This window comes from Castor canadensis, chromosome 10, assembly GCF_047511655.1.
Source record: "Castor canadensis chromosome 10, mCasCan1.hap1v2, whole genome shotgun sequence".
Lineage (NCBI taxonomy): Eukaryota > Metazoa > Chordata > Mammalia > Rodentia > Castoridae > Castor > Castor canadensis.
This window is the reverse complement of record NC_133395.1, coordinates 54,526,288-54,550,904: the sequence shown is the minus strand read 5'-3', so window position 1 is coordinate 54,550,904 and position 24,617 is coordinate 54,526,288. Positions and strand designations below refer to the sequence as shown.

Genomic DNA, 24,617 nt, shown 5'->3' with positions numbered 1-24,617 from the left:
CACTGAATTGTATACATAACCTCTCTGCAAAAGGTTTCCTCAGCTCTAAAATGGGTGTGATAATTATACCTATTTTGTAGTTGATAAGTGGAGTAACATACATGTTAAGTTTGTAGTACCTTACCTGGCTCATAGTAAGTCTTTAATAAGTGTTTGATGATTGTTAATACATATTTATCATAGAAAGATGTGAAAGTTCATAAAAGTATGAAGAAGGAAATAAAATCTGCTTTAATTTCATTCCTCCAACACCATTACTCTTCCCATTATGGACAGATTGGCTGAAGACACAACCATATACACACATTCTATTACTGTATCCTAAGTGTATATATAATTTGGTGAAGTGCTTTTTTTCAAATAACATTTTGGCTTTTTGTGAATACTCCCTTATTTTTCAAAAACATGATTTTTGGGGAAGAGGGTGTTATACAACTTTGTCATGGCAGTAGCTAATGAATAATGTGCCCTCAAATCTGTAGGTTGAAAAAGATTTTTAATGCATGTATTAAAAGATTAATGTGTTAAAATACTTTAATACAAAGTATTTCATTAACATACCAAAATTTAACCATTTCTTATTGTTGCAATTCAGTGTGTTTTTCCTATTCATTTTTTTACTTTTTGTGCCTTTATAAACTTCCTGGCATATAAATCCTTGTGTGAATTTTTGATCATTTTTTAGGATAGATTCCTAGAAGTAAATTATTGGGTCATAAATATGTGCCTGAATTTTGATCCAGATGCCAAGTTGCTTTGCAAAAAGAATCAGCTCTTTATTTTGTGAAACTCATTATTCAAACTCAGTGGGCTGTTTTTGTGAACCGGGTAGTCAAATTCCTAGTTAACATCCTTGGTCCTTCAAGGGTTAGTTTTCTCCTGCTTCTCCTCCTAAGCTGCATATAGAACAGTTGGAAAAGTCCCTGATTTGGAAAGCTCTGGAAGCTTCTAAGGAGGACCCATATATACTGAAATGAGCTTGACCCTGGATCTCAGCTGGTCTAACAAGCCTCTGGTCAGTGAAATGGCATCCTCTGTTTTGCCCATCTTTAAAATCTTTTGAGGCAGTCCAGCCCATGAATTCTTTGCTTAGTCTATTGTCGCATGGATAATACCTCTCCTCTGCTAGAAAGTTATAACTTAGATTGACTAGATCCTTGACCTATTTGGTTCTGGCAAGCAGAGCTCTCAGGCATATGTCTTTCCTCCACAGTGAGTGGTAGCAACTTCATTAAAGGATGCTTTTCTTACGTTCTGTCTGGGTCCAGGACAGGGAATGCTATATGGCTTGGGTGTTGTTAAGTGTCTCCTGGAGCATCTCTTCCTTAGATCCAGAATCTTTACCTTTCTGGTGTCATCTTTTCTAGTTCCTGGCATCTATTCTTCATGCTTCAAGTACTGCATATTTTCGTCTTTGGTCTCTCTGTTGCCAACTTCTCCCTCTGATCTGTTCTACACACAGTTGCCAGATTAATTTTCCTTCACCATTTATGAGGCCACTGCTCTTCATTGACAACCACATTAAGCACACTCCCGAGGCTATCCATTGTGTAGACTTTGCTTCCTGGTTACCCCACCATACTCTCCAGCCAAACTACACTGTTCTCTGAATGGATCAAATCTTATCAGACTCATTACTTGCTTTTGGCTTTAAGTATCCTCATTATTAAAATTTCATCTATCAGTTCTCACCCCAAATACTCCTATATTCATATTGAAGTCAGACTTAAACCCGTTTGCCAGAATGCAAACTCATCCTTCATGATCATCTATTTTATATTCTCCCCTCTTTTCATGGTCCCTCATATTAAAATGATTATTTGGTTGTCTAATCCTCCCTCTGTCCCAATTGCTACAGGCAATAAACTCCTGGAGGGCAGGACTGAGCCTGTCTCATCTATCTATCCACCATGCCAGGCACAGAGTGCTTTGGGCATAGTGGACACTCACGTGTTCTGAGACAGATGTCCTCAGACACAGCCCTCCTCTGGCTGCCAAAGAATGGGAACAGCATAGCTGCCTGGATTTATTGCTTTTCCCAAGAGTGGCAATTATAACACTTTATCTTCCCCCTTTGGCTTTCATCCAGTAGCTCTGTACCTAATCTCTAATTTTCTCTTTGTTTAAAGGGATGTTCAGTCTACCCTCTCAAAGCAAAATGATGGTGGTAATAATGTGTGATGCTGCTGTTTACTGAAGCCTACTAAGTGTTAGACACTGTGCTTTACATATGGAATTTCATTTATTAATCTTCATGAGAATTTTATAAAATAGTATAATAGCTATTTTATGAAGGAGAAAATGAATGCTCATATGTTAAAATAACCTGTACCCAAATCACTGAAGTAATAGGTTAGGATTGGCGCCAAGAGTTGAATCCAGATCTATTGGCCTAGGTCCTTTACATTATGCCTCACTAAGAAAGGAGGACTTACAGATGGGGTGGATATGAGGCCCTGGCTCAGATCCTGGGACCTAAGACCACAAGGCTTTTGGAGTGTGGGAAAGTATAATCGCAGCTTAGTTAGGCTAAGGCCCTGGTTTCTCTTCATCTGTTGTAGTACCCAAAAGAAGAAGAGGAAATTGAGTTAAGTCCTTGCTTGGGTCTGAGTGCCCTTGGTGAGAAGCAAGTAATTTGTAGGACCCCAAATATCTTTGACTCTATGCTTCTTCCAGATATCGCCAAAGTTCTAAGACCTATTACTGAACCAATAGGCAGGATGCACTCAATGTTAAATTGTAGGAAGTCTGACTCCTTAGTACAGTATCCAGGTCATCTGCTTGCTGTCAAAAGTGGGTATAGCAGCCAGGTGTGGTGGTGCATGACTATATTCCCAGCACTTGGGAGGCTGAGGCAGGAAGATCATGAGTTCAAGGCCAGCCTGAGTTACATGCAAGTTTGAGGTCAGCAAGTTTGTTGTATCTCAAAAAAACAAAACAAAACAAAACAACAAAAAATCAGTATAATACATGTCAAGATTAAGACTTTCTCAAATGCCTTACTTTAGGCATCAAAACTGGTTATTTTGGGCAACATCAATGGTAATTTTTAAAGAACTCTCAAAATCAGCACCTTAGCATAGTGATTGAAGTAAAGTAGGTATTAAATAGACATTAATTGAATAAATTAATAAATGAATTCAGTACTATATGATGAGTAACTGATATTTTCCCCTATGATAAGCAGTGGGAAATAACAAGAAAAATGGGATTATTAGTGGGGTCACCATTCTCTCTGAGGCTCAGTTTCATCACATGTAAAATGGTAATATTAACATCCACTGTCAAGACTTGTGAAAAGTCTGAGATTTTCTTACTGTCAAACTAACAACTACCTTGCCACAGTTTCAAAGATGCTGGCAGAAGACATGGGATTTTGGATCAGATACACAGACATTATTACTCATGACATAGCAGAGCATGAATGTCACCATATTTGTATGACTTCCCTGTACAAATGACTCAAATGGATTCCTGCATATACAATGAGTTGTATGAAAGGAGAGGAACCCCAATTAGGGATCCTGCATTTAAAATGGACAGCAATCATCTTTCATGGAAAGAGAAACTTCCTCTACTTTTCCAGGCTGTCAGCTGTATTAATTTCCTTGAGAAGATATTTGGAATAAGGCTCTTTGCTTGCAAGATATACAGGATACATGTGACACATTAGGAATTGTCTCCCAATGCCCACCTTGTGGATTTTCTTAAGAATGAGAATTAAATGAACAAAGATATTTTATCAGTTGGGATAAAGCATGCTATGCTACAGGAACATCAACTTCCCAAGTCTGAGTGACTTAAACCACCAGCGATTTGTTTCCTGATAATGCCACATATTCATGGGGAATCAGCTGGGGACTCTGTTCCAAATTGTCTTCACTCTGGGACCCAAACTGAAGTAAGTTTCACCATGGGGTACATTGCCAAGGCAGAGGGAAGGTGAGTGTACAAAATAGCATGCTAGCTCTTCAAACCACAGTGTTACGCATCAGTTCTGCTCACATTGCATGGTCCAAAGCAAGTCCTGTGGTAAACCTAACTTCAGTGGGTAAGGGAACCATGCCCAGAAGTACCTGAAACACTTACTTGGCAGGCAACATGAATTACTGCTACATATATGCAAAGTTCCTGCATGGGGCCAGCATATTAAAAATGGTCAGTTCCCTTTTCCCTCTTCTCCTAAGGCAAAAATGAATTTGGACAATCAGAAATGTGATCTTCAGGTTCAGAGGCAACTCATAGTGGTCACGGATTCAAATTATTCTCTCTCTCTATCAGTACTTATGGTCAAGAAAATCTGCATAATTCCCAGCATAAAGTAGTGCACTCAAGTTTGTAAATCAGTACTAATTATTACTGTACATTCAAGATCATATGTTTGTTGGTCAACATTATAAATGAAGGAGCATAGAGTTTCTCCCAATCCCCAATTATTGCACGGAGATAATAACTAGATTGAGAAAGAAAAGAAAAGCGTTGACTTATTTTTATTCATGATACAATGCAATCACAGATTCAACAGCTGAAATGCTTCTTGCCTTGAACTGGTCACCACATCTGACTAGAAATCATTGTATGCCAATAGAATGGAATAAATATTACTGATCATCACAGTCTCCATGCTTCTGAGTTTAAAAACACTGGACAGGTTATTAATTCCTGTCTTCATTTCCTGGGATCCCTATTTGTCAGGTACTATAATAAAGGATGTGAGTACAGAGTTAGAAGCAAAATGAACACAGTTCCTGACCCAAGGTGCTTAGAGTCTAAAGGGGATAAAAGATAATGGTAGAAGTAAAAGCTAATACTTATTCATGGCTTGCTTATGGGGGACTGAGCACAGGACTGAGCAATATGTTTCCATTTCATCAGAGTCAACTGCCTTGTGTGGTTTATTACTCACAATAACCCTGTGGAGATGGTGGGAACCTTGGCTTTGACCCTGCATATTTAAGGCTCAGGAAAGTTACTCAGCATTTTCTTGGATGCCAGAGAAGCTAGGGCAGAACTCCAGTTTCAGTGCTTCAGATTCCATTTTTCACTAGCCGGCATCACAAGATCCAGCTTTGTCCAGGCTGTGTCTTCTCTTAGTTAATATTATCCATCAACGAGTGAATTATTCAGTGAATTGACTGCATACCTATTTGGTGCCAGACACCATGCAAAGCGCCTACACATAGCACAGATTTCACATATTTTACGTACTATTTTTACAATTATCTGCAAGCATAAGAATGACTATCATCACTTTATAAACGAAGAAATTGAGAATCTGAAAAGGCCAGAGACTTTCCTGTGATTGTAGGACTTCCAAGCCAGAATTCAACAAAGCCATTTCAGTACCAAAACTTTTCCCAGAAGCTTGAAGCTGCCCCCATGAACCACTAGTAGGCCAGAGGATACTTTCAGACCTAGAACCATAGCTCCTGCCAGATATCCCTAAGTCCCACTGCAATTGGGTTATGAAATCCAGCAGCTAGTAGAAACAGACTCACTTTGAGAACACCTGCCTCGTCTCAGTGCAGCAGTACAGCACACTGCTTGTCCTCATCTATTCTGATGAATTCAACAGTGACTAAACAACTTCAATATGGCAGGACCCGGAGGCTATTGGGGTAAGTCTGGCATGTTTCTGTCCTCCTCCGAGGGTTGAGAAACAAGAGTAGGAGAGAAGCTAGTGCAAATATACTTAGATAAGGATTAAAACAAATGAAATGCAGCAGGGAAAAGGAGGGAGGGAGGGAAGGAGGGAGAAAGGAAGAGACAGAGAGACATATATATATATATAGAGAGAGAGAGTAAGTCTCTTCTCTCTCATTGGGGGGATGACTTGTCAGAGCCTTGAAAGATAGGTAAGAATACTCAAGTGGTAGCAGTGGCACAAGGAGGGTAGTAGAGGAAGACTGGGTTTGAGGAACCTTATTGTACAGGCAGAGAAGCTCTGTTTTCTTTCAGAGACTTGTAACATGGAGGAGAAATTATTTTTCTAGAACTTACAGAGCCCCTTTAGGGAGGAACAGCTGGCAAGAGCCAGGTGCTGGCAGAGAAGGGAGAAGGGAGAAGGGGCTGCCTCAAAGGTTAGCAGAGAAAAAAGAATGCTGCGGACACTTGGAAGGTCTTACCTGAAAGGTAGCCATCTGGTGCTCAGGACCCAGCAAACGTCTTCCTATTTTTTTCAGGCTTCTGGGTTCCAGTTTCTGATGTACATTGGCCTTTGGGAGGGAGGAAGATTGTTGGTGACTGCTTGGGCAGTGAAGGGCTGCATCTGATACCTGAAGCTGCCTGGTCCCAGTCTCGGGTCCCCATGGTGAGCTGATGAGCTGACAGCTGAGTCTTTACAGCCCCTCTGGAGTCTCTACTGCTTCTACTGTGAGTGTCCTTTTATGGGAGAAATATGGTAGGTTTTTAATCCTGGGCAGTCACATATGGGAAAAACAATCCAAATGTTAATCCATGTGGAGAGAGAACTAATTCATATATTCTGCTGCCTGTGTCTTTTGTTTTTTATCTCCCAATCTTTAAATCTAATAATGAAGCCAGCGCAAACCCCCTGCAAGCCTGACTCCTACCCTTCAGGCAACCTTTTAAATACTTCTTTGTGCTTTGTCTCCTTATGCTTCTAACTGAGCTCCTTTCCTCTGAAAGTGGCACAGCTCTTTAAAGAGCTAAACAAAGCCTCACTACACCCCCATGAAGAAAGACGCCATCATAACGGCCTTTCTCCATGCCCGAGAGGAGACAAGGACTTGATTAAGGAGTCCTAGCTACTGTGGTCAACCAAAACAGCAAGAATACTAGCCACCACATCCTGCCCTGCTCTAATTTTGCAGGACAGACTTGAGTTCAAAAGGAACTTTACACATTTCTTCCTAACTTGGATTCTGTTTCTGTATGCTGTGTTTGAAGAATGGTATAAACTAATGACCTGAGCCTGGAACCTCAAACTGTCCCAGAAGGTAGAGACTTTACTGATCTCTCAATGGTCCTGCCAGTTCTACCTCTTTCCTGCCTCTGTGTGGCACTTCAGGGAACTTGCTAGCTTGGATTACTGTCACAGCTTTCTCTCTGCAGTCCTTTCAACTGTGCTTTTCTCCTAAGCCACCTTCTAGGCTGCTGTCAGAATAATTTTCTTAAAAGACAAACTTAGCTAGTTTTACCTGTTTAAAGCCTTTTCCATAAAGGATAAGAATTAAACTCTTTAGCCTAGCATAAAAGTTCCATGTTCCACGCTCGAGTCCACCTGTCCAGCCTCATATTCTTTACATGTACTCTGTATATTCTATAACCAGCCATGTCGAACACTTCCTGATACCTGGATGTGATGAGTTGTACCTTTGCATGTTCTCTGCATACTAGTCTGACCCTCCTGACAAGGAGAATCCTACTTATCATCAAAACCCAGTTTAAGAGTATTCTCCATTTATGTGGAGATGACCTCTTGCTCCTTTGTGTCATGTTGTGTCTTTGTTGGTTTTCAGTTAGGGCATGATTATAGTCAGATAATAATAATAATAATAATAATCATACTTATTACTTGTTTACATATTCTCCCCACCCAGAATAGTTTCTCCTAGACCAGTGTTGTGTCTTATTCACTGAGGTCTTGTCAGTATTTGAGACAATACCTTGCAAATAGTAGTCATTCCATGTGGCTTGCTGAATGAGTAAGATCATTCTATCTTTCCATGGGAAAGGCAACACTGACAGACAGGAAAACTGAAGCTCAGGATTTTCCTAGGCTCATGCTGTTAATTAAAACACCAATGTAACAACAAACACCTCAGTTTTGAGTTTCTAGGCTAGTATACTCTTATAGCCCTTCAAACCAAGAAATCTAGAAAGCTGCTTAAGGAGAGAGTTTATATTCATTTACACGTTACAGATATTATTCATTTATACAAACATCCAGTATTTTGGGGTGTTTAGTGTAAGCCAGGAAGTGTGCTAGATACTGGGGTTATGGAAGTACACAAGGCAGACCATATCCTTTCCCAAAACAAATGTTCTATTTGGGAAAACAAACACTAAACAAATAAAGAAGTAAATAAGTAAGAGATGAGAGCAGGCAAGAGCAGATAGAAATTTGTAAGCCAGATTTTATTCTAAAGAACAATGAGAAGCCCATGGTGGCTCTCAGGGAGGGAGTTTGATATCATGCGGATGAGAGTTTGGAGTAGAATGGATGAGGAACATGAGTTAAGAGTTACTGAAGTGTTTTTGGAGAGATATGATGGTGGCTTGGACTGGTAGAAGTGGAAGAAAGTGGACTAATTTGAGATTCGTATTAGAGAAAACCTGCCAATACTTGCTTGTGGCTTGGTTGTGGTTAGAATCCTTGGTCTGGAGGAACGGGTTTAAGCCTTTGCTCTTATTTCCCTGCTTCTTAGCAGCACAGTGGTATCTGAGAGACATTAAGTTAGTATTCTTTAGTTGTGGGTAGAGTTCAGCATTCAGTTATCACCTGCTATTTCTGTTAACTGCCTAACCACATGTTAAATGTGAACAATATTAATGAAATCCTGCTTTGGGGATCAGACTTTTTCTTGTATCTCCCAAGGCCAAAGATGATGGCAATAGGGGTCAAATTCTGGATCACTCTGGGTTAGAGTATGACCTTAAAGTGCTTGTCACAGGGCCAGCAAGGTGTAGGAAGAGCTTGGGACTGGAAACTGTGAAAGCTTGGTTTTGAGTCCTTACTCAAGTACTTACTAACTGCATAATTTTGGCAAATGGTGTTTCAGCTTTTCTTAATCTCAAAGATCTTATCTGTAAAACAGGCACCAAGAACACAGACACTTCAAAAAGTTGGTGTGAAAATTAATGATGTAAGTAAAGCATTTACTGGGCGTTCTCCTCCCCTAAAGAAGAAAGAGGTGAAGCAGAAAGCACTAGAAAGGAGGGAGAAGTTCCTACATTTCCTGGTAGCAGCTTGGGCCTACCAAGAAATTGTATACCAACAATTAGAATCTTCATATTCCTAGATGGGTGCTGACATAGTTTTTGCCAAGAAAGTTTTTCCTCCTTATTTGTAGCACTTTGAAGAATTACAGTATGGAGCACAAAGTAATTCTTTTAATCAGCTAGTGATTTGTAGTCTTCCTTGTTCCCTGTGAGGGTAACATAGAGTAGAATTACAATAGCATGACATGAGAATATCTATCTTTTGCTAATACTGTGACATCTCCTGGTGTTGACTCTGTACCTGGAGGTCTGGTGGAAACTAAAAGAGAAGACTCTGGTAAGGACTCTTTTATTACTTTCACATGAATGTGTGGTTCTGAGTTGATAAGTAACAAGGGGCACGTCTGTGGGTAGACACTGGCTCCCTTGACATCAACTGTTCCAGGCAGGTTACTCACCTGGAGACTTGGTTTTCTTCATTCAGGAAACCAAAACATAGAGGGTGGACCTTATGTAGGCATGCAAAGATGTTCCCTGCCCGTCTCTGAGCTTTGGCCTTTTAGATAATGATTGAGGAAATGTAGAGCAGGAACCATGAGTTGCTTTGACTTTTGTTGGTAGTTCATACTTCACTACTAAAGCTAAGTCTTACTTCAGTGTGAAAGAATGTTGTTATTGATTAGCAATGACTACCATAAGTGGCATAAGGAAGACTGGAAGGATATAGGCCATGGCTTAGCTATTTTTAATGTGGAAATTCAGGAACCTAGGATGGCAGGGTTTAAATGTGACCTCCACCAATGGAAGCAGAAGAGCAGCCAGTCAGGGCTGCTTCCCAGTTAGGGAGGCTTCCCAGTAGTGGGCCACTTATAAAACATGGATAAAATATATTGTGCAAACCAGGTTGCTTGTTATTTTCTGTTTATATTTTTGACCCCTTAGCCACTAGTATAATCTTCCAAAAATGTTATGGCTAGGTTTCTGTTTTGTCACAAGAACTGGTAAAGAGTATACATCTAAGCTGGAGGACAGTCCCTGAGAACAGTGGCATTGATTATGGATATCACCCAAAAGACCCAAGGAGAAGATGAACCCACCACATACGGATTTTTCCTCTATAGTATTTATAGGCAATCTGTGTTCTAATTCTCTATAGGTAGCATTTCATTTTTCTTTTATCTTCACCCTTTTTAGAACTTTCCTAAGACTATTGCCAAGATTGTTAACCATTTCAATTTTTAATTTTATTAGATAAAGAAGAGAAAATATATAGGGAATGCAAACCAAATCTTAAATTGAGTATTTGCTAACTATTTTATCTCATAATAGTCCTGTGAGGCTATTCTATTGTCTCTGTCTAATAGACAATGAACTCAGGTTCTGCGTGATCCAGGAATGGGCCTTAAATCTCCAATACAGCAAAGGGCAGAGCCACGCCCCAAATGTAGGAGTTCCAATCCTCAGTGCTCATGCTTCTTTGTCTGCCAAGGGCCCCTGGCAGGGTGGGTGGTTCTGATGGAGCTTTCTGAGAGGGGTGGCTCAAGAGGTCTGAAACTGAGTAGGTGCTGTGGTCCAGGAGAAGTACAGAGGCTCCCTCTACCCACATTGCAGCCCAATCACTGGAGATACCAGGAGGGCTGGGATGCTCTTGTGTTCTTAGGAAGGGAATAGTTTCCCTGCCAAGTGGTGAAGCTCTGAACCAAGATGACCACAGCACCTGATGTACTGCTGAGCCCACAGGAAATTAGGACATTGGGTTTAGGGACCCCTCTGGGCCTCCTGTCTAGGCCTCTGTGTTAAGAATGCTTTAGACTACAAGATTTGCTCTGTGGATTCTTTTTGTTAATTAAAATTTCAAAGCCACTGCATAGAGGGTCAGCAATGTGACTTTCACTGAGTTTGAATGAGAACTGTGTAGCTAAATGACCAAGCAAGGCATCTTGGCATTCTCTCTCTCTTTCCCTCTCTCTCTCTCTCTCTCTCTCTCTCTCTCTCTCTCTCTCTCTCTGTGTGTGTGTGTGTACGTGTGTATGTGCTGGGGAGACAGGGAAGGGGGGGTGCACATTTAACTTGATGTCACTGTCACTGTGAATATTTTTAGAAATCTTTTGTGTAGTCTGTAATTATGCTATCTCTACTTTGGGCCTAGTGTTTTTGTTCAGTTGATAAAATACAGCTAATTACAATAAATAAAGCATTTCATTTCTCTAAAAAAGAAAAAAAAAGGTCTCTGCTTGAAGTAGCCCAAAATACCTACCCCAATTCTTTTAAAATGCTTAAGTCAGACACACCCAAGACGATTTTTTAAAAATCATAATTACATCTGTATAGCTTGAAAACAAGGAGGCTTCTCTTTACACCTTCTGTCTGAATGTGGTGGCAGAGAGATTAGAGGGGTTTTGTGTGCAAAGTTTAAACTGAAGCCTGGATTTTGTGTGGCTAAATAGCAATGCTTACTCCAGCATTGTTCCCTTCTGGTTTCAGTGTGTAGACAGAAGCCTGGGGATTTTTTTCATGAGTTAGCAAGAAAGGAGGTGAGATTTGCAGCCTCTCATTTTACAGATAAGGGTTGGGGGCAGAGGAGCAAGAGACCACAAGCCACCCCTGTCTGTGTCTGTGGGTTTGGAGGCTAAGTTCTTTGGACATAGGGAAAATGCAGAGTAGTTAAAAGCTAGGCTATGCTGCTGGTGGAATTTTAGTTCTGCCACAGGGTGTGGGACCCTGAGTCATGGTCCCTTCATGTGCAAAATGTAAAGAATAACATTCCCCAGCATTTTGTGGCTGAAGGGAAAGCACTTCGCACAGCATTTATACAGGAATGTTTATGCAGCGTTGGCTATTATTTTTAAAATGTGCTTAATAAATACATGGTGAATGAATGAAGAATATTTGCTCTGATCACAAGATGCTTGAGGCAGCCTTTTCAATTTTAAGTTATGCTGGGAAGAAAGCCTAATGAAGTGCCAATCTCCCCAGGAACCTTCTAACCTCTGATTGTCTCCACCAAGGATACTGCTAGTCTTCAGTTTAACTGTGGACATCTATACTCTGCAGCGAGAGCAGCCAGGGGCTCTTGAATTAGCACTGGGTTCAGGGAGTAGGGGCTGAAGGGCTGGTAGGTGCTTCTGTAACCATACATAGCTAATGCTCATGGAATTCTCCCCATAGGCTGGCACTTCACTCTTAGAATAACCCCATCAAAAGGCAGTATTACTAGTCCCATTTTGCAGATGATAAGCCTGGGACAGACAGATTTGCTTAGGATGCCTCACCAAGTCCCACAGTGTATAAGTAACAGAACTGGGATGGGGACCCAGTACCAGCAGTTGACCACTATGCTCTGTTACCTTCTGGAACCTGTGAACCCGAGGGTGCCATGATGCAAGCTGGGAAGGAACAGCTGTCCTTTGCTCTGTAGAAGTCCTGTTGAGACATGAGTCCACAGTGGACTATCCAATTGGCTTGATATAAATCTTTCTCCTTCTCTCTCTCTCTGTCTCTCTCACATACATACCTGTTTGTGAATCTTCTTAAAAGTTTCACAGGGCTTAGACAGGCAGACACAAAGAAATAGCACAAAGACCGCAGGGAACTGTGCAACTAAATTAAGGAATTTTGAAGGCAAGAGAAGAAATGGATATCTGAATACTTTCTGCTTGCTATAAGGGCTCTTACAGATTCATCTTATTTTCATTTACCCTTAAATGGTTTTTAGGCTTGTGCTGCAGATAAAGTCACAGTCTTCCCTAATGTGTCTGTTTCCCTTAGGAGCTCTCTCTCTGCTTTCGGCGAGGACAGCTGACAGTCACAGCCATGGTAATGGGCAGCCACACAACTTCAGAATGCACTCTAGGTCTACACTGCCAGCTTCTTCTCTCCAGGGAGAACGGAACTGTGTAAATCAGTGGCAAGAAAGGCTTGGCTATTAAGGAAACTGACACCTGGGGAATTGTTCCTTTCTCCTTGATTTCCAAACCTTTCTAAGTCATGGATCTCTATGTTCAATCAAAATCCCACCCACACACCCCATAAATGAGACCTAAAAGTGAAACTTCTCTGGCTGAGACCAGGGGTGTCCCCAGTGCTGCCTCCCCCTCCCACAATGAAATCACAGGGTTTGAAGCCCCAGGGAGCATCTCCCCTTTTATCACTTGGAAACAAGGCTTGTCTCTGCTCTGTCTCCATTTTGCTCCTCTTGGTGCCTGGAACCCAGTGGTTGTACACAAGCACAGCTGGTGTGCAGGTAGGATCTAAAGTCACATCTTCTTTTTTTAAAACTTAATTTTATTTTTAATTAGCATACATTAATAATACAAGGGGATGCCATTGTGACAATTCCATACATGTGTACAAGTGCACTTCACCAGCTTACCCCTCCATTGTATTGTCATCCTCTCCTCCCACTACTTTTTCAAACAGTGTTTGGTGGGTGTCATTATAAAGTCGGTTCTAAGGGACCAGTCTAACATTTGATCTGTTCTAATCTCTCTAAAAAATGAAACTTAGTGATAGTAAAAAGTTTTTTGAAAGTTAGAATAGTTTAGTTTGGAATAGATTTGGCAATCAGACTTCCCAAGTTCAAAGTGCAGCTTCTTACTAGCTGTATGAACTTGGACAAGTTTCTTAGCTTCTCTGCACTTCAGTTTTTTTCATCTGCAAAATGGGAATTAAATAATAGGCAAGTATCTCACAGAGCAGGTGTGAGACTTAACTAAATTAACATCTATGGTACACCTAGCACAGTTTCTGGCACATGATAAATAACCAGTGTTAGCTATTATTTTTAGGTAGTCTTTTTTTTTTCCCTCTAAGTGAATTCTAGGGCAATTAAAGTGGAAATGACAGTGGCCTATTCATTGAGGGGAGGAGAGCAGAGTAGCACTGGAAGGAAGAGAAAAGGGTTTCGTGGAGTACAGACAAAAAAGAGGAGCCCACAGCCTGTAGAAGACTCAACCTTCTGCTGTACCTGGGTCCTGTACAGTGGAGGAAGTGGGGCTGTATCTCATCTTGCAAACCCAAGAGAACAAAAAGATGGGCTGGAATTTTATGGGACAGTTTTGCTTTATGAACCAGCACTACCTCATCCAACCATTTTATAGCAGTTGTTCTCTTTCTTTTTCTTTTGGAGTTAAACTCCCTTTTATTATGCGAGATGCTGAGATATTTTGGGCTGATAGCCTTGCTCCAGGTGCTGGGCTGGCAAAGCATCACATGTTCTGGCCAGGAGACTTCCTGAGGTGTTGAAGAAGACTGCAGGGCAGAAATGCTAGGTTACTCTGGAAATCCAGCCTGCTAAATATAGCGGTGATTATGCAGTTATTCCACTGATTTTTCTCTAATCACAGTTTACTGGAGGACTTAACCTTTAGAATTCTTAACAGCAGGAGGCTTGAGAAAGCTCTTCTGCTGTTCTACTATAATAAACATCTCCGAAGACTAATTAAAGTACCATATTGTTCCCTTGGTTACACAGACCCATCCCCAGAGTGTGACCTGTTGTGTCCAGAGCCAGGGAGTCAGGAAATAAACAGACCTTACATGACCTGAAGCAGATGGGCCTTGGAACCTGGAGTTCAAATGGAGTTGAGATAAAGGGACAAGGTGAGCAGACGCCATCCATTAATAATCCCTCAATGTTGTAAAAACTGGGAGCAACAAGAGGTTTCTTTGAGGGGACTGGGGATGAGGATTAAACCAAGGGCTTCATGAATGCTAGGCAAGTGTTTCACTGCTTGAGCCAAGCCCCCTTTTTGTTTGTATTTTCATTTTGAGACAAGACCTTACTAACTTTGCCGAGGCTGGCCTTAACCTTGAGATCTCTTTTCTCTGCCTCCTGTGTAGTTGGGATTACAGGTGTAAACCACCATGCCCCGAGCTGTATATATTAATTCCCATGCTGGGAATTAAATCCAGTGCCTCACACATGCAAGGCAAGTACTCTTCCACTGAGCTAAATCCTCAACTCCTGCAGCAGTTAAGTCCAAAATAAATGTAACTAGCTCTAGTACTGGAATCAAAGAAAAGCACTGGACTATATAATCATAGGAATATAGGATATCATAGAGATAATTGGTATTAAGTAAGTGATAAATGTAACTAGCTCTAGTATTGGAATCAAAGAAAAGCACTGGACTATATAATCATAGGAATATAGGACATCATAGAGATAATTGGTATTAAGTAAGTGATAAAAACTGTAAAGAAGGTATGATGGCTCAGAGACATGTTTCCTTTTGACAGGATTCACAATTTTGCCTTTTTTTTTTTTTTTTGTGGTACTAGAGTTAGAGCTCAAGGACCTGCACTTGCTAGGTAGGCACTCTACTACTTGAGTCATGTCCCCAGCCCTTTTTGCTTTAGTTATTTTTGTAATGGGGTCTCACATTGCAGTCCAAGTTGGCTTGGACTAAAATCCACTATTTACGCTGCAGGGGTAACTGGGATGTTAGGTGCATGCTACCACACCCAGCTTTTTTATTGGTTGAGATGGGGTCTTTTGAACTTTTCTCTTTTTTTGCCATGCAGGAGGCCTTGAACCATGATCCTCTCAAATATTTGCCTCCCAAGAAACTGGGCATGAGCCACTGCACCCAGCGACAAGGTTGCCTTTTGACAAAATTGATTTTGATTCTAGAGAATTGGGTCAAATAATTTAATTTGGTGAGGGCACCTTGTGGAGAGCTGCACCTGCACTTATGGTTTTGCTGACACTGACTCTGGTAGTTATCTTGACCCTGGGCATGCAGGAGAGGCCTAATGTGAAGTTCATCCAGAATCTCTAGTGAACCCAAGGAAACAAAGAATAGGACAAATGTTGGATCTCTAGAGAAAGCAGAAAGAAGTCTAGAGGGGATACTGTGCTCATCCAATCCCCAAAATTTCTGGGGTCAAGTGAGGAAAAGTAAAATTTGGAAGAAGCTCAAAGCTGCTCTGAGGACCCTCTAGTTTGTAATTTTTTTTTTTTTTGAGACAAGATCTCACTAGGTATCCCAGGCTAGCCTCAAACTCTCTATCTCCTACCTCAGTCTTCAAAGTGCTGAGATTACAGACATGCACCATCATACCAGGCTAATTTGTGATTTTCTTTTTAAATTAGCAAATATTTGTTGAGGTTCTAAGGCATTGTTTTTGATCTTAAAGGATGGGGAGGGGGAAAATAAAAATAGACATAATTCTCTGACCTTATTTTAAACTTAATGAGCAATAGAGTAGATATGTGTTTAAATAATGCAAGGCAGCAATGGGGAAGTGAATGCATTTTAAAATTATCCAGCTTTATGTTTTGAAGTTGTAACCTTGGGGATGAAGTCCCCCTTCTAAATCCCACTGTGGCTCTGTGGCCCATGTTCATGTGTTTTTCCATTTCTCAGGCGAGGGAACAGATAGATAGAGGGACTGCCATTAAGCCTCATCCTTCTTTTTTTAGTGTGGGAAATTCTACCTGGGTCTGGGGACCTTTAATCTGTGTAATAATTTGCTGTATTTTTGTCCATAGCACCCAAAAAGATGAACTTGTCAGCATCTTTATTCTTGTCCTGTTGGGGGAAGGGAGCTCAAGAAGAGCAGAAGGGCATTCAGAAGCCCAACTGCCCATTTACCCCCTCAGCATTTGATCTTGGGAAAAGGCAGCAGGCCCAGATAATTAGAGTCAGAATCCTGACAGAGATACTTTGTTCAAAGTTCAGTCACAGTCTGGGATGGAGTACTCTGCAAGCCCACTTCCCTTGTTAATAGCTTTGCTGACCTTCTCCAAAGAAAAAGTCATTAGAATGTTGAGTTATGATCTGTTTCTTGTGAAACCATGCCAGTCTCTCATTTATAGCCCTGTATTTCAACCAATTCTAATTACCTCTTAGAATATACTTCTCAGCTCCTGGAGAATATTTTAAACCCTGATCCAAGCAAGCAAATGTACTTCTTGGTTAGAAAGCAGATTGTGACCTGACGCACACACGCCTCAATGAGCAGCTCATGCCTTTTCCCAATAGCCATATCATCCTTACTTGTGGGACTCTTTGGGGCTCCACAGAGCTGATGTCATTTGCTAACTTAACTGTGGAAGATGACCTTTCATGGAGGATGTTCGATGTCAGGAAGCTAACAAGGAAGAGTAAAAAAATCTTGTGTCTTGGAGGGCAGGGGGAAGAAACGGCCCAAACAATGTACGCACATATGAATAAATGGATAAAAAAACTTGTGTCTCTTGCAATAATTTTCTGCATCTCCTGGAGAGCTTCCCTCCTCCCTCCTATTACTGAACATCATCTGAAGTCAGTGAGCATCTTCCTCCACCTCCGGAGAAGGGTGGGGGGCCCCACTTGGGGTACTGTGCATTGCTTTTCCTTGTTCTCATAAAATACTCATGGATTTTTTTTAAGCTGTCCCTGTTGGCTTATGAAGTCAGGAACCCCTTGACACATATTGAACTTGTCTCTGTCCAGTGCATTCCCGCAGTTCTCATACTTTCTTTTAAATATTAGACTCTATCATTTCAGCCATTCAAATGACTCAAGATTTTTGGAGATCTCTGTTGCTTTTATGGTTTGAAGAGGACAAACATCACCAGCACTACTGAGAGAAAACATTTTAATACACTTTCTAAATCTCTCTACTGCTGAGAAGAATTAAAAAAAAAAAAGAAGAAGAAGCATTTCTCTTGTCTCTTTATTTCTAATCACTTTTTCCTTCTAATGGGACTGAAGCACCATGAGAAATGGCGCTTTTTTACGGCAAGGACTCATTTGCCCATAACGAACACTGAGTACAAAAGCAAATTAAAAAAAAAAAAAACCAACCCTATGCTTAGAGAGACCATTAGGAACGATTTGACATTTATTGAACAACAGATGGCGATTAAAAGCATAAAAGCTAGATTGCCTTGCTGGAAACAAAGGGTAGTTCTACTGAGGAAGTCTAACGTTTCAATTAAAATACCTCTCAATGTCAATTAAATCATATGAAGATAAGACTGCAAATGGTTTCTAGCTGCACTATAATCAATAGTGCAGTTAAAATCCTCATCAAGAAGCACCCAAGTTTTTAGTTTGACAGTTTGCTAAAAGATTAGCCAGAGCTGCAGGAAACCATTTCCTTCAGTATAGGGTTCAAAAGGTAAACATTTAACCAGGAGTGCCTCATATGTATTAAACAGATTTATTTGAATGATGAGAAGGAAGCCTCATTGCTTTTGCTTTGTTTCAAATCTCATCCACTTTTCAGTATGGATTAGGCATTAGTGAGGGGTGGAAAAATAACCCCATTATTTCCACAGCAAGGATTTCATTTTAATGAGGTTCATACTCTTTCAGGAAGCGGCAAGCTGGAATGGAGAGAAGTGATTTTGTAGTGAGACAGACCTTGGTTTAACTCACAGTGTGGTCATTTTGAGCAAGTGTCTTAAATGATCAGTCTGTTATCTCATTTGTAAAATTGCTATCTCCACATTTCTTTTCTTGGATTGTTGGGGCATTCTAGAAACTCGTGAATTTGACCCCAATCTTAGTCCTCCCTTGTCTAAGCCTGTTGATATATAATCTATGCTAGGGAGATCTTACCAAAACTGAGTTTAGGGAACACCACTTTTGCTAAACGTTTCATGCCAAGTGGCTATTGTGTGTTACAGGTTGAATTGTTTTTCTCTCAAATTCATATGGTGAAGTCCTGAACCTCCAGAGTCTCAGAATGTAGCTTCATTTGGAAGTGGGGTTGTTGCAGATGTAATTCATCAATTACTAGAGTGGGGTGGACCCCTAATCCTACATGAATGGTATCCTTGTAAAAAGGGAAACTATGGATACAGGCATCTACGAGGGAGATGCCATATCAATATAAAGTCAGAGATAAGGCAAATTCTACAAGCAAAGAAATGTCAAAGATTGCCAGAAAGCCAGCAGAAACTAGGGGCAAAGCATGGGACAGATTCTCTCACTTATCCAGAAGGAAACCAATCTGCGGATACCTTGATCTTGGACTTTTATCCCCCAGAACCATGACACAATACATTTCTATTGTTTAGGTTACACTGTTTGTGGTACTTTGTTACAGCAGCTCTGGCTAATAATACACTGTCAAATACATTTGGTAATAATTGGTACTGACTCCTGCTTTTGAAGATTCATAAAACACATCACCAAATTCAAGTGGTAAAGTGAAGCCTTGCTACTAGAAATTATCTCTACCTTTATTTAATCAAGTGTTTCCCAAAATATGTGACCATGGAATTTCTCCCCTGCATAAATATCTACTTGCTTCCTTTGAGAAAGAATGCTCTAGAATGATTTGCTTTTATCCCTACCTCCTAATTTACACCCAGCCTCAAGGCTTCTACTCCAGCTGCTTCACCTGCCACAACCAACCCCTTCATACTGTGCTTAGTACCACTTCAGAGTGAACCAGTCCCTCATTCACTCTGTCCCTGGGGAGACTTTTAACCCTTCTCCACTTCTGCCCTCCTGAAGCAGAAAGTAATGAAACTGAGATAAATTCATGCCAGTGAAATGCAGTACTGTTCAAGTTGTGTCTCCACTGCTTCTGGGGCCCAGCAATTGCTATATTCCTGCGAGCTTCTCCATCATTGTATGTATTCATTCATGGACACATCCATTAATACCTTGTTACCCAGTCCACTGTGAGCTCACTCCTAGCTAGTCACTGGGCAGGTACATGAGTAGGGACAGCCACTGAGAAATCCCTTCCCTCAACTGCTGGTGGTCTAGTGGAGGAGAGACACTAATACTATGAGAGAGAAGCAGTAGCAGAAACACTTCCATGTTGGAACAGGAAAGGGACTAATGGATGGTCAAGTGATTACACTAGAAAAAGGTAGGAGAGTATATTTCAGGAAGAAGGAATAGAGGTAGATTCAGGAAATTTCTAGTTCTGTTCAGATGTGAGGTTACTGGTTAGAGAGAATAGGATATCAAGCTAGTGAGGAGATAAGGATATAAACACTCCATGCTAAGGCATGTGCAATGCCACCTTCCTTGCTAAAATATGTGCCAGAGTTCTCAAGGCTAAAAAGAGGATTTTCTAGTAAAGAATGCTGATGGCCTAAAGTAAGGATTTGGCTTCGGGAGTAGTAAAGGTGACTGAGAGGGTCACCTGAAGGTGACTGAAAGGTATAAAATTGGAGGATATTTAGGAATAGATGAAGTAGAGATTTGAAACTGATTGAGTTTTTACACCTAGGCACTTAATAGTGCAAATGCAGAATATCAAGTATAATGAAAAATCCTAAAAACCAATGGAGGATAAAAGCAAAAAGGTTAACTATAATCTCACTATAATAAGATTGGCAGCTTATTTCTTAGTAGCAACAATTGCCATTATGTTGTGAAATTCATTTTCAAAGTCCTAAGGACAAATAACTAGGAATCTACTAATCCATAATGAGCCAATTTTTTGGGGAGTGAGGATATTTTGAACTTCTTGAACATATGTGTGTGTGTGTGTGATGCTTATTTTACTTACTTAAAAAAATAATAGAAGAGTGAAAGTAAAATAAAGGCACTTTAGGCCTATTAGGATTTAGAAAGTTTACTGTTCCCAGTGACATTAGTGGATTGCACTCACTAAAAAGATTACTAAATGTAGGACTTCGGTTTGAATGAAAAAGTACAATAGGAAGAAGCAAGAAGAAACCGGAACACATAAATTTTGGTGGCAAGTCTAAATTTACCTTGAAATCAATGAGAATAATAGCAAAATTGTGCATAATATGTGCTTAAAATAAAATGGAACCAAAAATATCAAACAAATAAACATAAGAACACAATATTAGGGGAGATGGATGAGGGAGTTTCTAAAGAGAATTAAATTATACAGAAGTCCTAATTTACTTTGGAAGAAAGACAGATACTCATATCAACTTTAGGAATTGATAAAAAATTTAAATTTCTCTGTCTCTATATACATATATATTTCATATAAACATATATTTTATATAAACATATATTTCATGTATATATAGAAAGTGAAAGTTTTAGGCATAGTTACTAAAAGAACATAGATTGAATAACTTATATAGATGAAGGAAAAATAAAACAAATAAAGAAAGTGTGACTAATTAGCTGAAGCCACCACAAAAGATAAATGTAGATTAAAAGTACAGCAAATAGAAAACACCACATGTGATGGCAGAACTAAGTCCTAACAGTAGACATTGAGGTTGACTGAGTGCACCAACATCAGCTTTATTGCACATGATGAGTGCAGGCTAAGAGAACTCTGGTATGTGGGGAGGATGAGGAGTGCATATCCTAAATTGGCCTAATTCAACTAAAGGGAATAATTTATCCTGCCTGGTAGGGAAGAGGTTCTTTCTGCCTCCTGCTAGAAGCATGCAGGCCTTCTTGCCTCTGCCAGCCTCCTTGTAGCCATGGGGGAGCTAGCCTTGGATGAAAGTGAGGTTGGCAAAAGAGAGCAGTGGAACTTCCCAGGTTCTTAGTGACACTGGTGAGCCTTTGACAATATTATACCAGGAACCTGCCCACCTCTGGACTTGTAGTTGTGTAAGACAATAAATGTCCCATTGTTAAAGGGAGTATCAGTTGAAATCACATATTACCTGAAGCAGAAAACATTCTAATGGCTACATAAAGAATTCAGTAACCAAAATAAAAACAAAGAGCCCAAAGTCACTTATTAAGAGACAGGATCTTAGAAGTTAAAACAAAAAAAGCAATTCACTAATGTGTGAATATATACTTTGGAAGAAATGTCTCTAAAATAAATAAAAGAGCATGAACAGATTAAAATTAAATGAAGGAAAAAGATATACAGGTAACAACTAACTGAAAAGAAAACTATCATATCAATATTAACATCAAAGTAAATGTAAGATGACTAAATGTAGCGAATACACAGAGAAAAATGTTATACAAACACACACATGTTAGCTTTCTGTTGCAGAGAAATACCTAAGAAAATCAACTCAAAGAAGAAAGATTTTATTTTGGCTCACAGTTATAGAGGTTTTAGCCCAAGGTCAATTTGCCCCATCATTGTGGATCTATGGCAAGGCAAAAATATCATGGTAGGGAGTTCCTTGGTAGAATAAAATTGGTCAGGAAAAGAGATGGAGAGAGGGCCAGAGGGACTGAAGGAGAAGGAGTGGGGGGACAAAATATATCCTTTAAGGGCACACCCCTAATAATATACTTCTTTCAACAAGGCCCCACCTAAAATTTGCAACTCCTCGCATTTGTCTATTTTGTTATGAATCCAAATGGATTCCACTCACGAGCTGAGAGCCCTCAGGATCCAATCGCCTCCCAAAGGCACTGCTGCACTGAAGACCAAGCCTTCAACAAATGAGTTTTTGGGGAACATTTAAAATCTAAACCATAACAACAAAGAATAGTACACAAAGAACCTGAACTTAACTACAGAATCCTAGATTGAATTAAAAAAACCTGAGAGTTACATGGAGGCAAAATACAGTAAGATAAAAATGATATAGAATGAAATACCACTTATGAAATTAGTAAAAACTAGAACATACCTGAGAAATAAAATAAAATATATAATGTCTTCATGAAGAAAATTATAAAGTATTACTGAGGAACATAAGAGAAAACTTGAGCTGGGTACTGGTGGCTCATGCCTGCAATCCTAGCTACTTTGGAGGCAGAGAACAGGAAGATCGAGATTCAAAGCCAGCCTGGGCAAATAGTTTTCGAGACCATATGTCAAAAATACCCAACACAAAAAAGGGCTTGTGGAGTGCCAAGAGTGGTAGAATGCTTGCCTAGCAAGTGCAAGGCCCTGAGTTTAAATCCCAGTACTGAAAAAATAAATAAAAAGGAGAAAACTTGAATAAATGGGAGCTAAATCATGATCATAGATGGAAAGACTACATATTATTATGAAAATGATCCCCAAGTTTATCTACAAATGCAATGCAATTCCAATCTCCATCAAAATCTCTATTGAATATTTTTGTTAGATTCATATGAATAAAAGCATAATAAACTAATTTTGAAAGGAAGGAACAATAGGGGGTATCCACTTTGCAGGTATTTACTACAAAGCTGTTATATTGAAAACAACATGCAGCTGGTAGAGGAATTTATAAGTAAATCAGTGGAATAGCAAAGTGACCCCAGATACTGACTTACACATGGAACTTGGTTTGTTATTGAAGTGACATCAAAATCAGTAGGAGGAAAATATCCTATAAAACACATGGCGTTGAGAGAAATTACTTTCTGCAAGCAAAACAAATGGAATTAGATTATTAATTCACACTGTACACAAACGAATTCTAGACAAAAATGGGAAAAATGAAACTCTAAGACTATCAGGGAAAATGTGTCAAAAAAAACCCAGAAAAGCAAAGTTGGATAAGGAAGGAATTCTTTTTTTAAAAAAGATAGAAAGCACACTCCATTGAGGCTATAATAGATAAAGAACATTTGGCTACACTAAGGCAAAGTACTCCATGAACAAGATTTAAAAACAAGCCATGGGCTGTAGTTATGGGTCAGGCAATAGAGTGACTGCCTAGAAAGTGTGAAGTCCTTACTGGGTACCCCACTCCCAACCAAACAAAATTAAACAAACAGGATATAACAATGAGAAAACTCTCCATTTCACTAGTTATCTAGACAATATGGATTAAAACAAGGAACAATAAGTTTTTCCTTTTTGTTTGTCAAAATATAAGGTTTAGCCAGGCTCTGGTGACTCACGCCTATAATCCTAGCTATGTGGGAGCTGAGTTTGGGAGGATCAACCTTCAAGGACAGCCCAAGGGAATAGAGACCCCCATCTCCAAAATAATCAAAGCAAAATGGATTGAAGGTGTGGCTCAAGTGGTATAGCACCTGCTTTGCAAGTGTGTCCCACTAGTTCAAATATAATATATATGATCTAACACTTTCATGTAGTAGTGACTAGACTGAAAAAGATATGTAATAAACTACTGAAAGGAAAAACTAACCTCTTCCATTCAAGCCAATCCTTTCTTATTTTTTCCTATTTGCTTTTTTTCCACCACTGTGTACTGGTCTGGCATAAGATCTGTCCCCTCCTCCAGGCCTAGAGAATGTGATTTTTAAAAGAGCAAATGAATCCTCCCCAAAGAAACCAAAATCATTTCTTTCCTCTTAACATCTTATCTCATTTTGTTTGTGTCTTTTTATGGTCCTTACATTATTTTGTCCCTGTCCTAGTCATTTGTGAGTGTGTCTACTTATCTATATTCTCCATTCTCATTTATCCTAATGGCAAATTGTTTGAAGGCTGGGACTATTTTATAGCTGACTCTCCTATAACTCATGGCATGCAGTCTTGGAAATAAAGGGTACTCAATAAATGCTTATTGAATGCAACTTAATAAAGATAAGAATCATATAATCTTCACTGGAAAAATGTGCTGAGAACCATTGCTTACCAGAGAAATTCCTAGAACTTTCATCTATTAATTTAAAGCACTTCATGATCTGTGAAGGAAAAGGAAATTTTTTACACCACCTCATATTTAAAGTTTTTCCTTTGAAGGAGAAAAAATATCATTGGATTCATTTATCACTTTTAGGAAAATTGTGCTCAGAGGAAGTGAGGATTAAGGTAAGAATCTCAGTATCCTCTAAGTTAAATTTCCCTTCATCAGACTGCTGATGAGCTCTTGGCATTCTGATTACTAAAGGCAACAGTCAAGGAGTGACTCTGGGGTTCCCAGAAAGTGAGTTTTGGTTTAATCAGGTCTCACT

General features: G+C 39.8%; 1 long non-coding RNA gene across 1 annotated transcript; it reads left to right on the top strand.

Annotated features, from left to right (window-relative positions):
* Positions 1 to 5,073: 5,073 nt before the first annotated feature.
* Positions 5,074 to 17,082, top strand: LOC141411455 (uncharacterized). The gene is made up of 4 exons (XR_012436214.1): positions 5,074 to 5,618; positions 6,183 to 6,372; positions 14,378 to 14,505; positions 15,430 to 17,082. It is a non-coding gene; the product is annotated as an uncharacterized lncRNA (long non-coding RNA).
* The last annotated feature ends 7,535 nt before the right edge of the window (positions 17,083 to 24,617 follow it).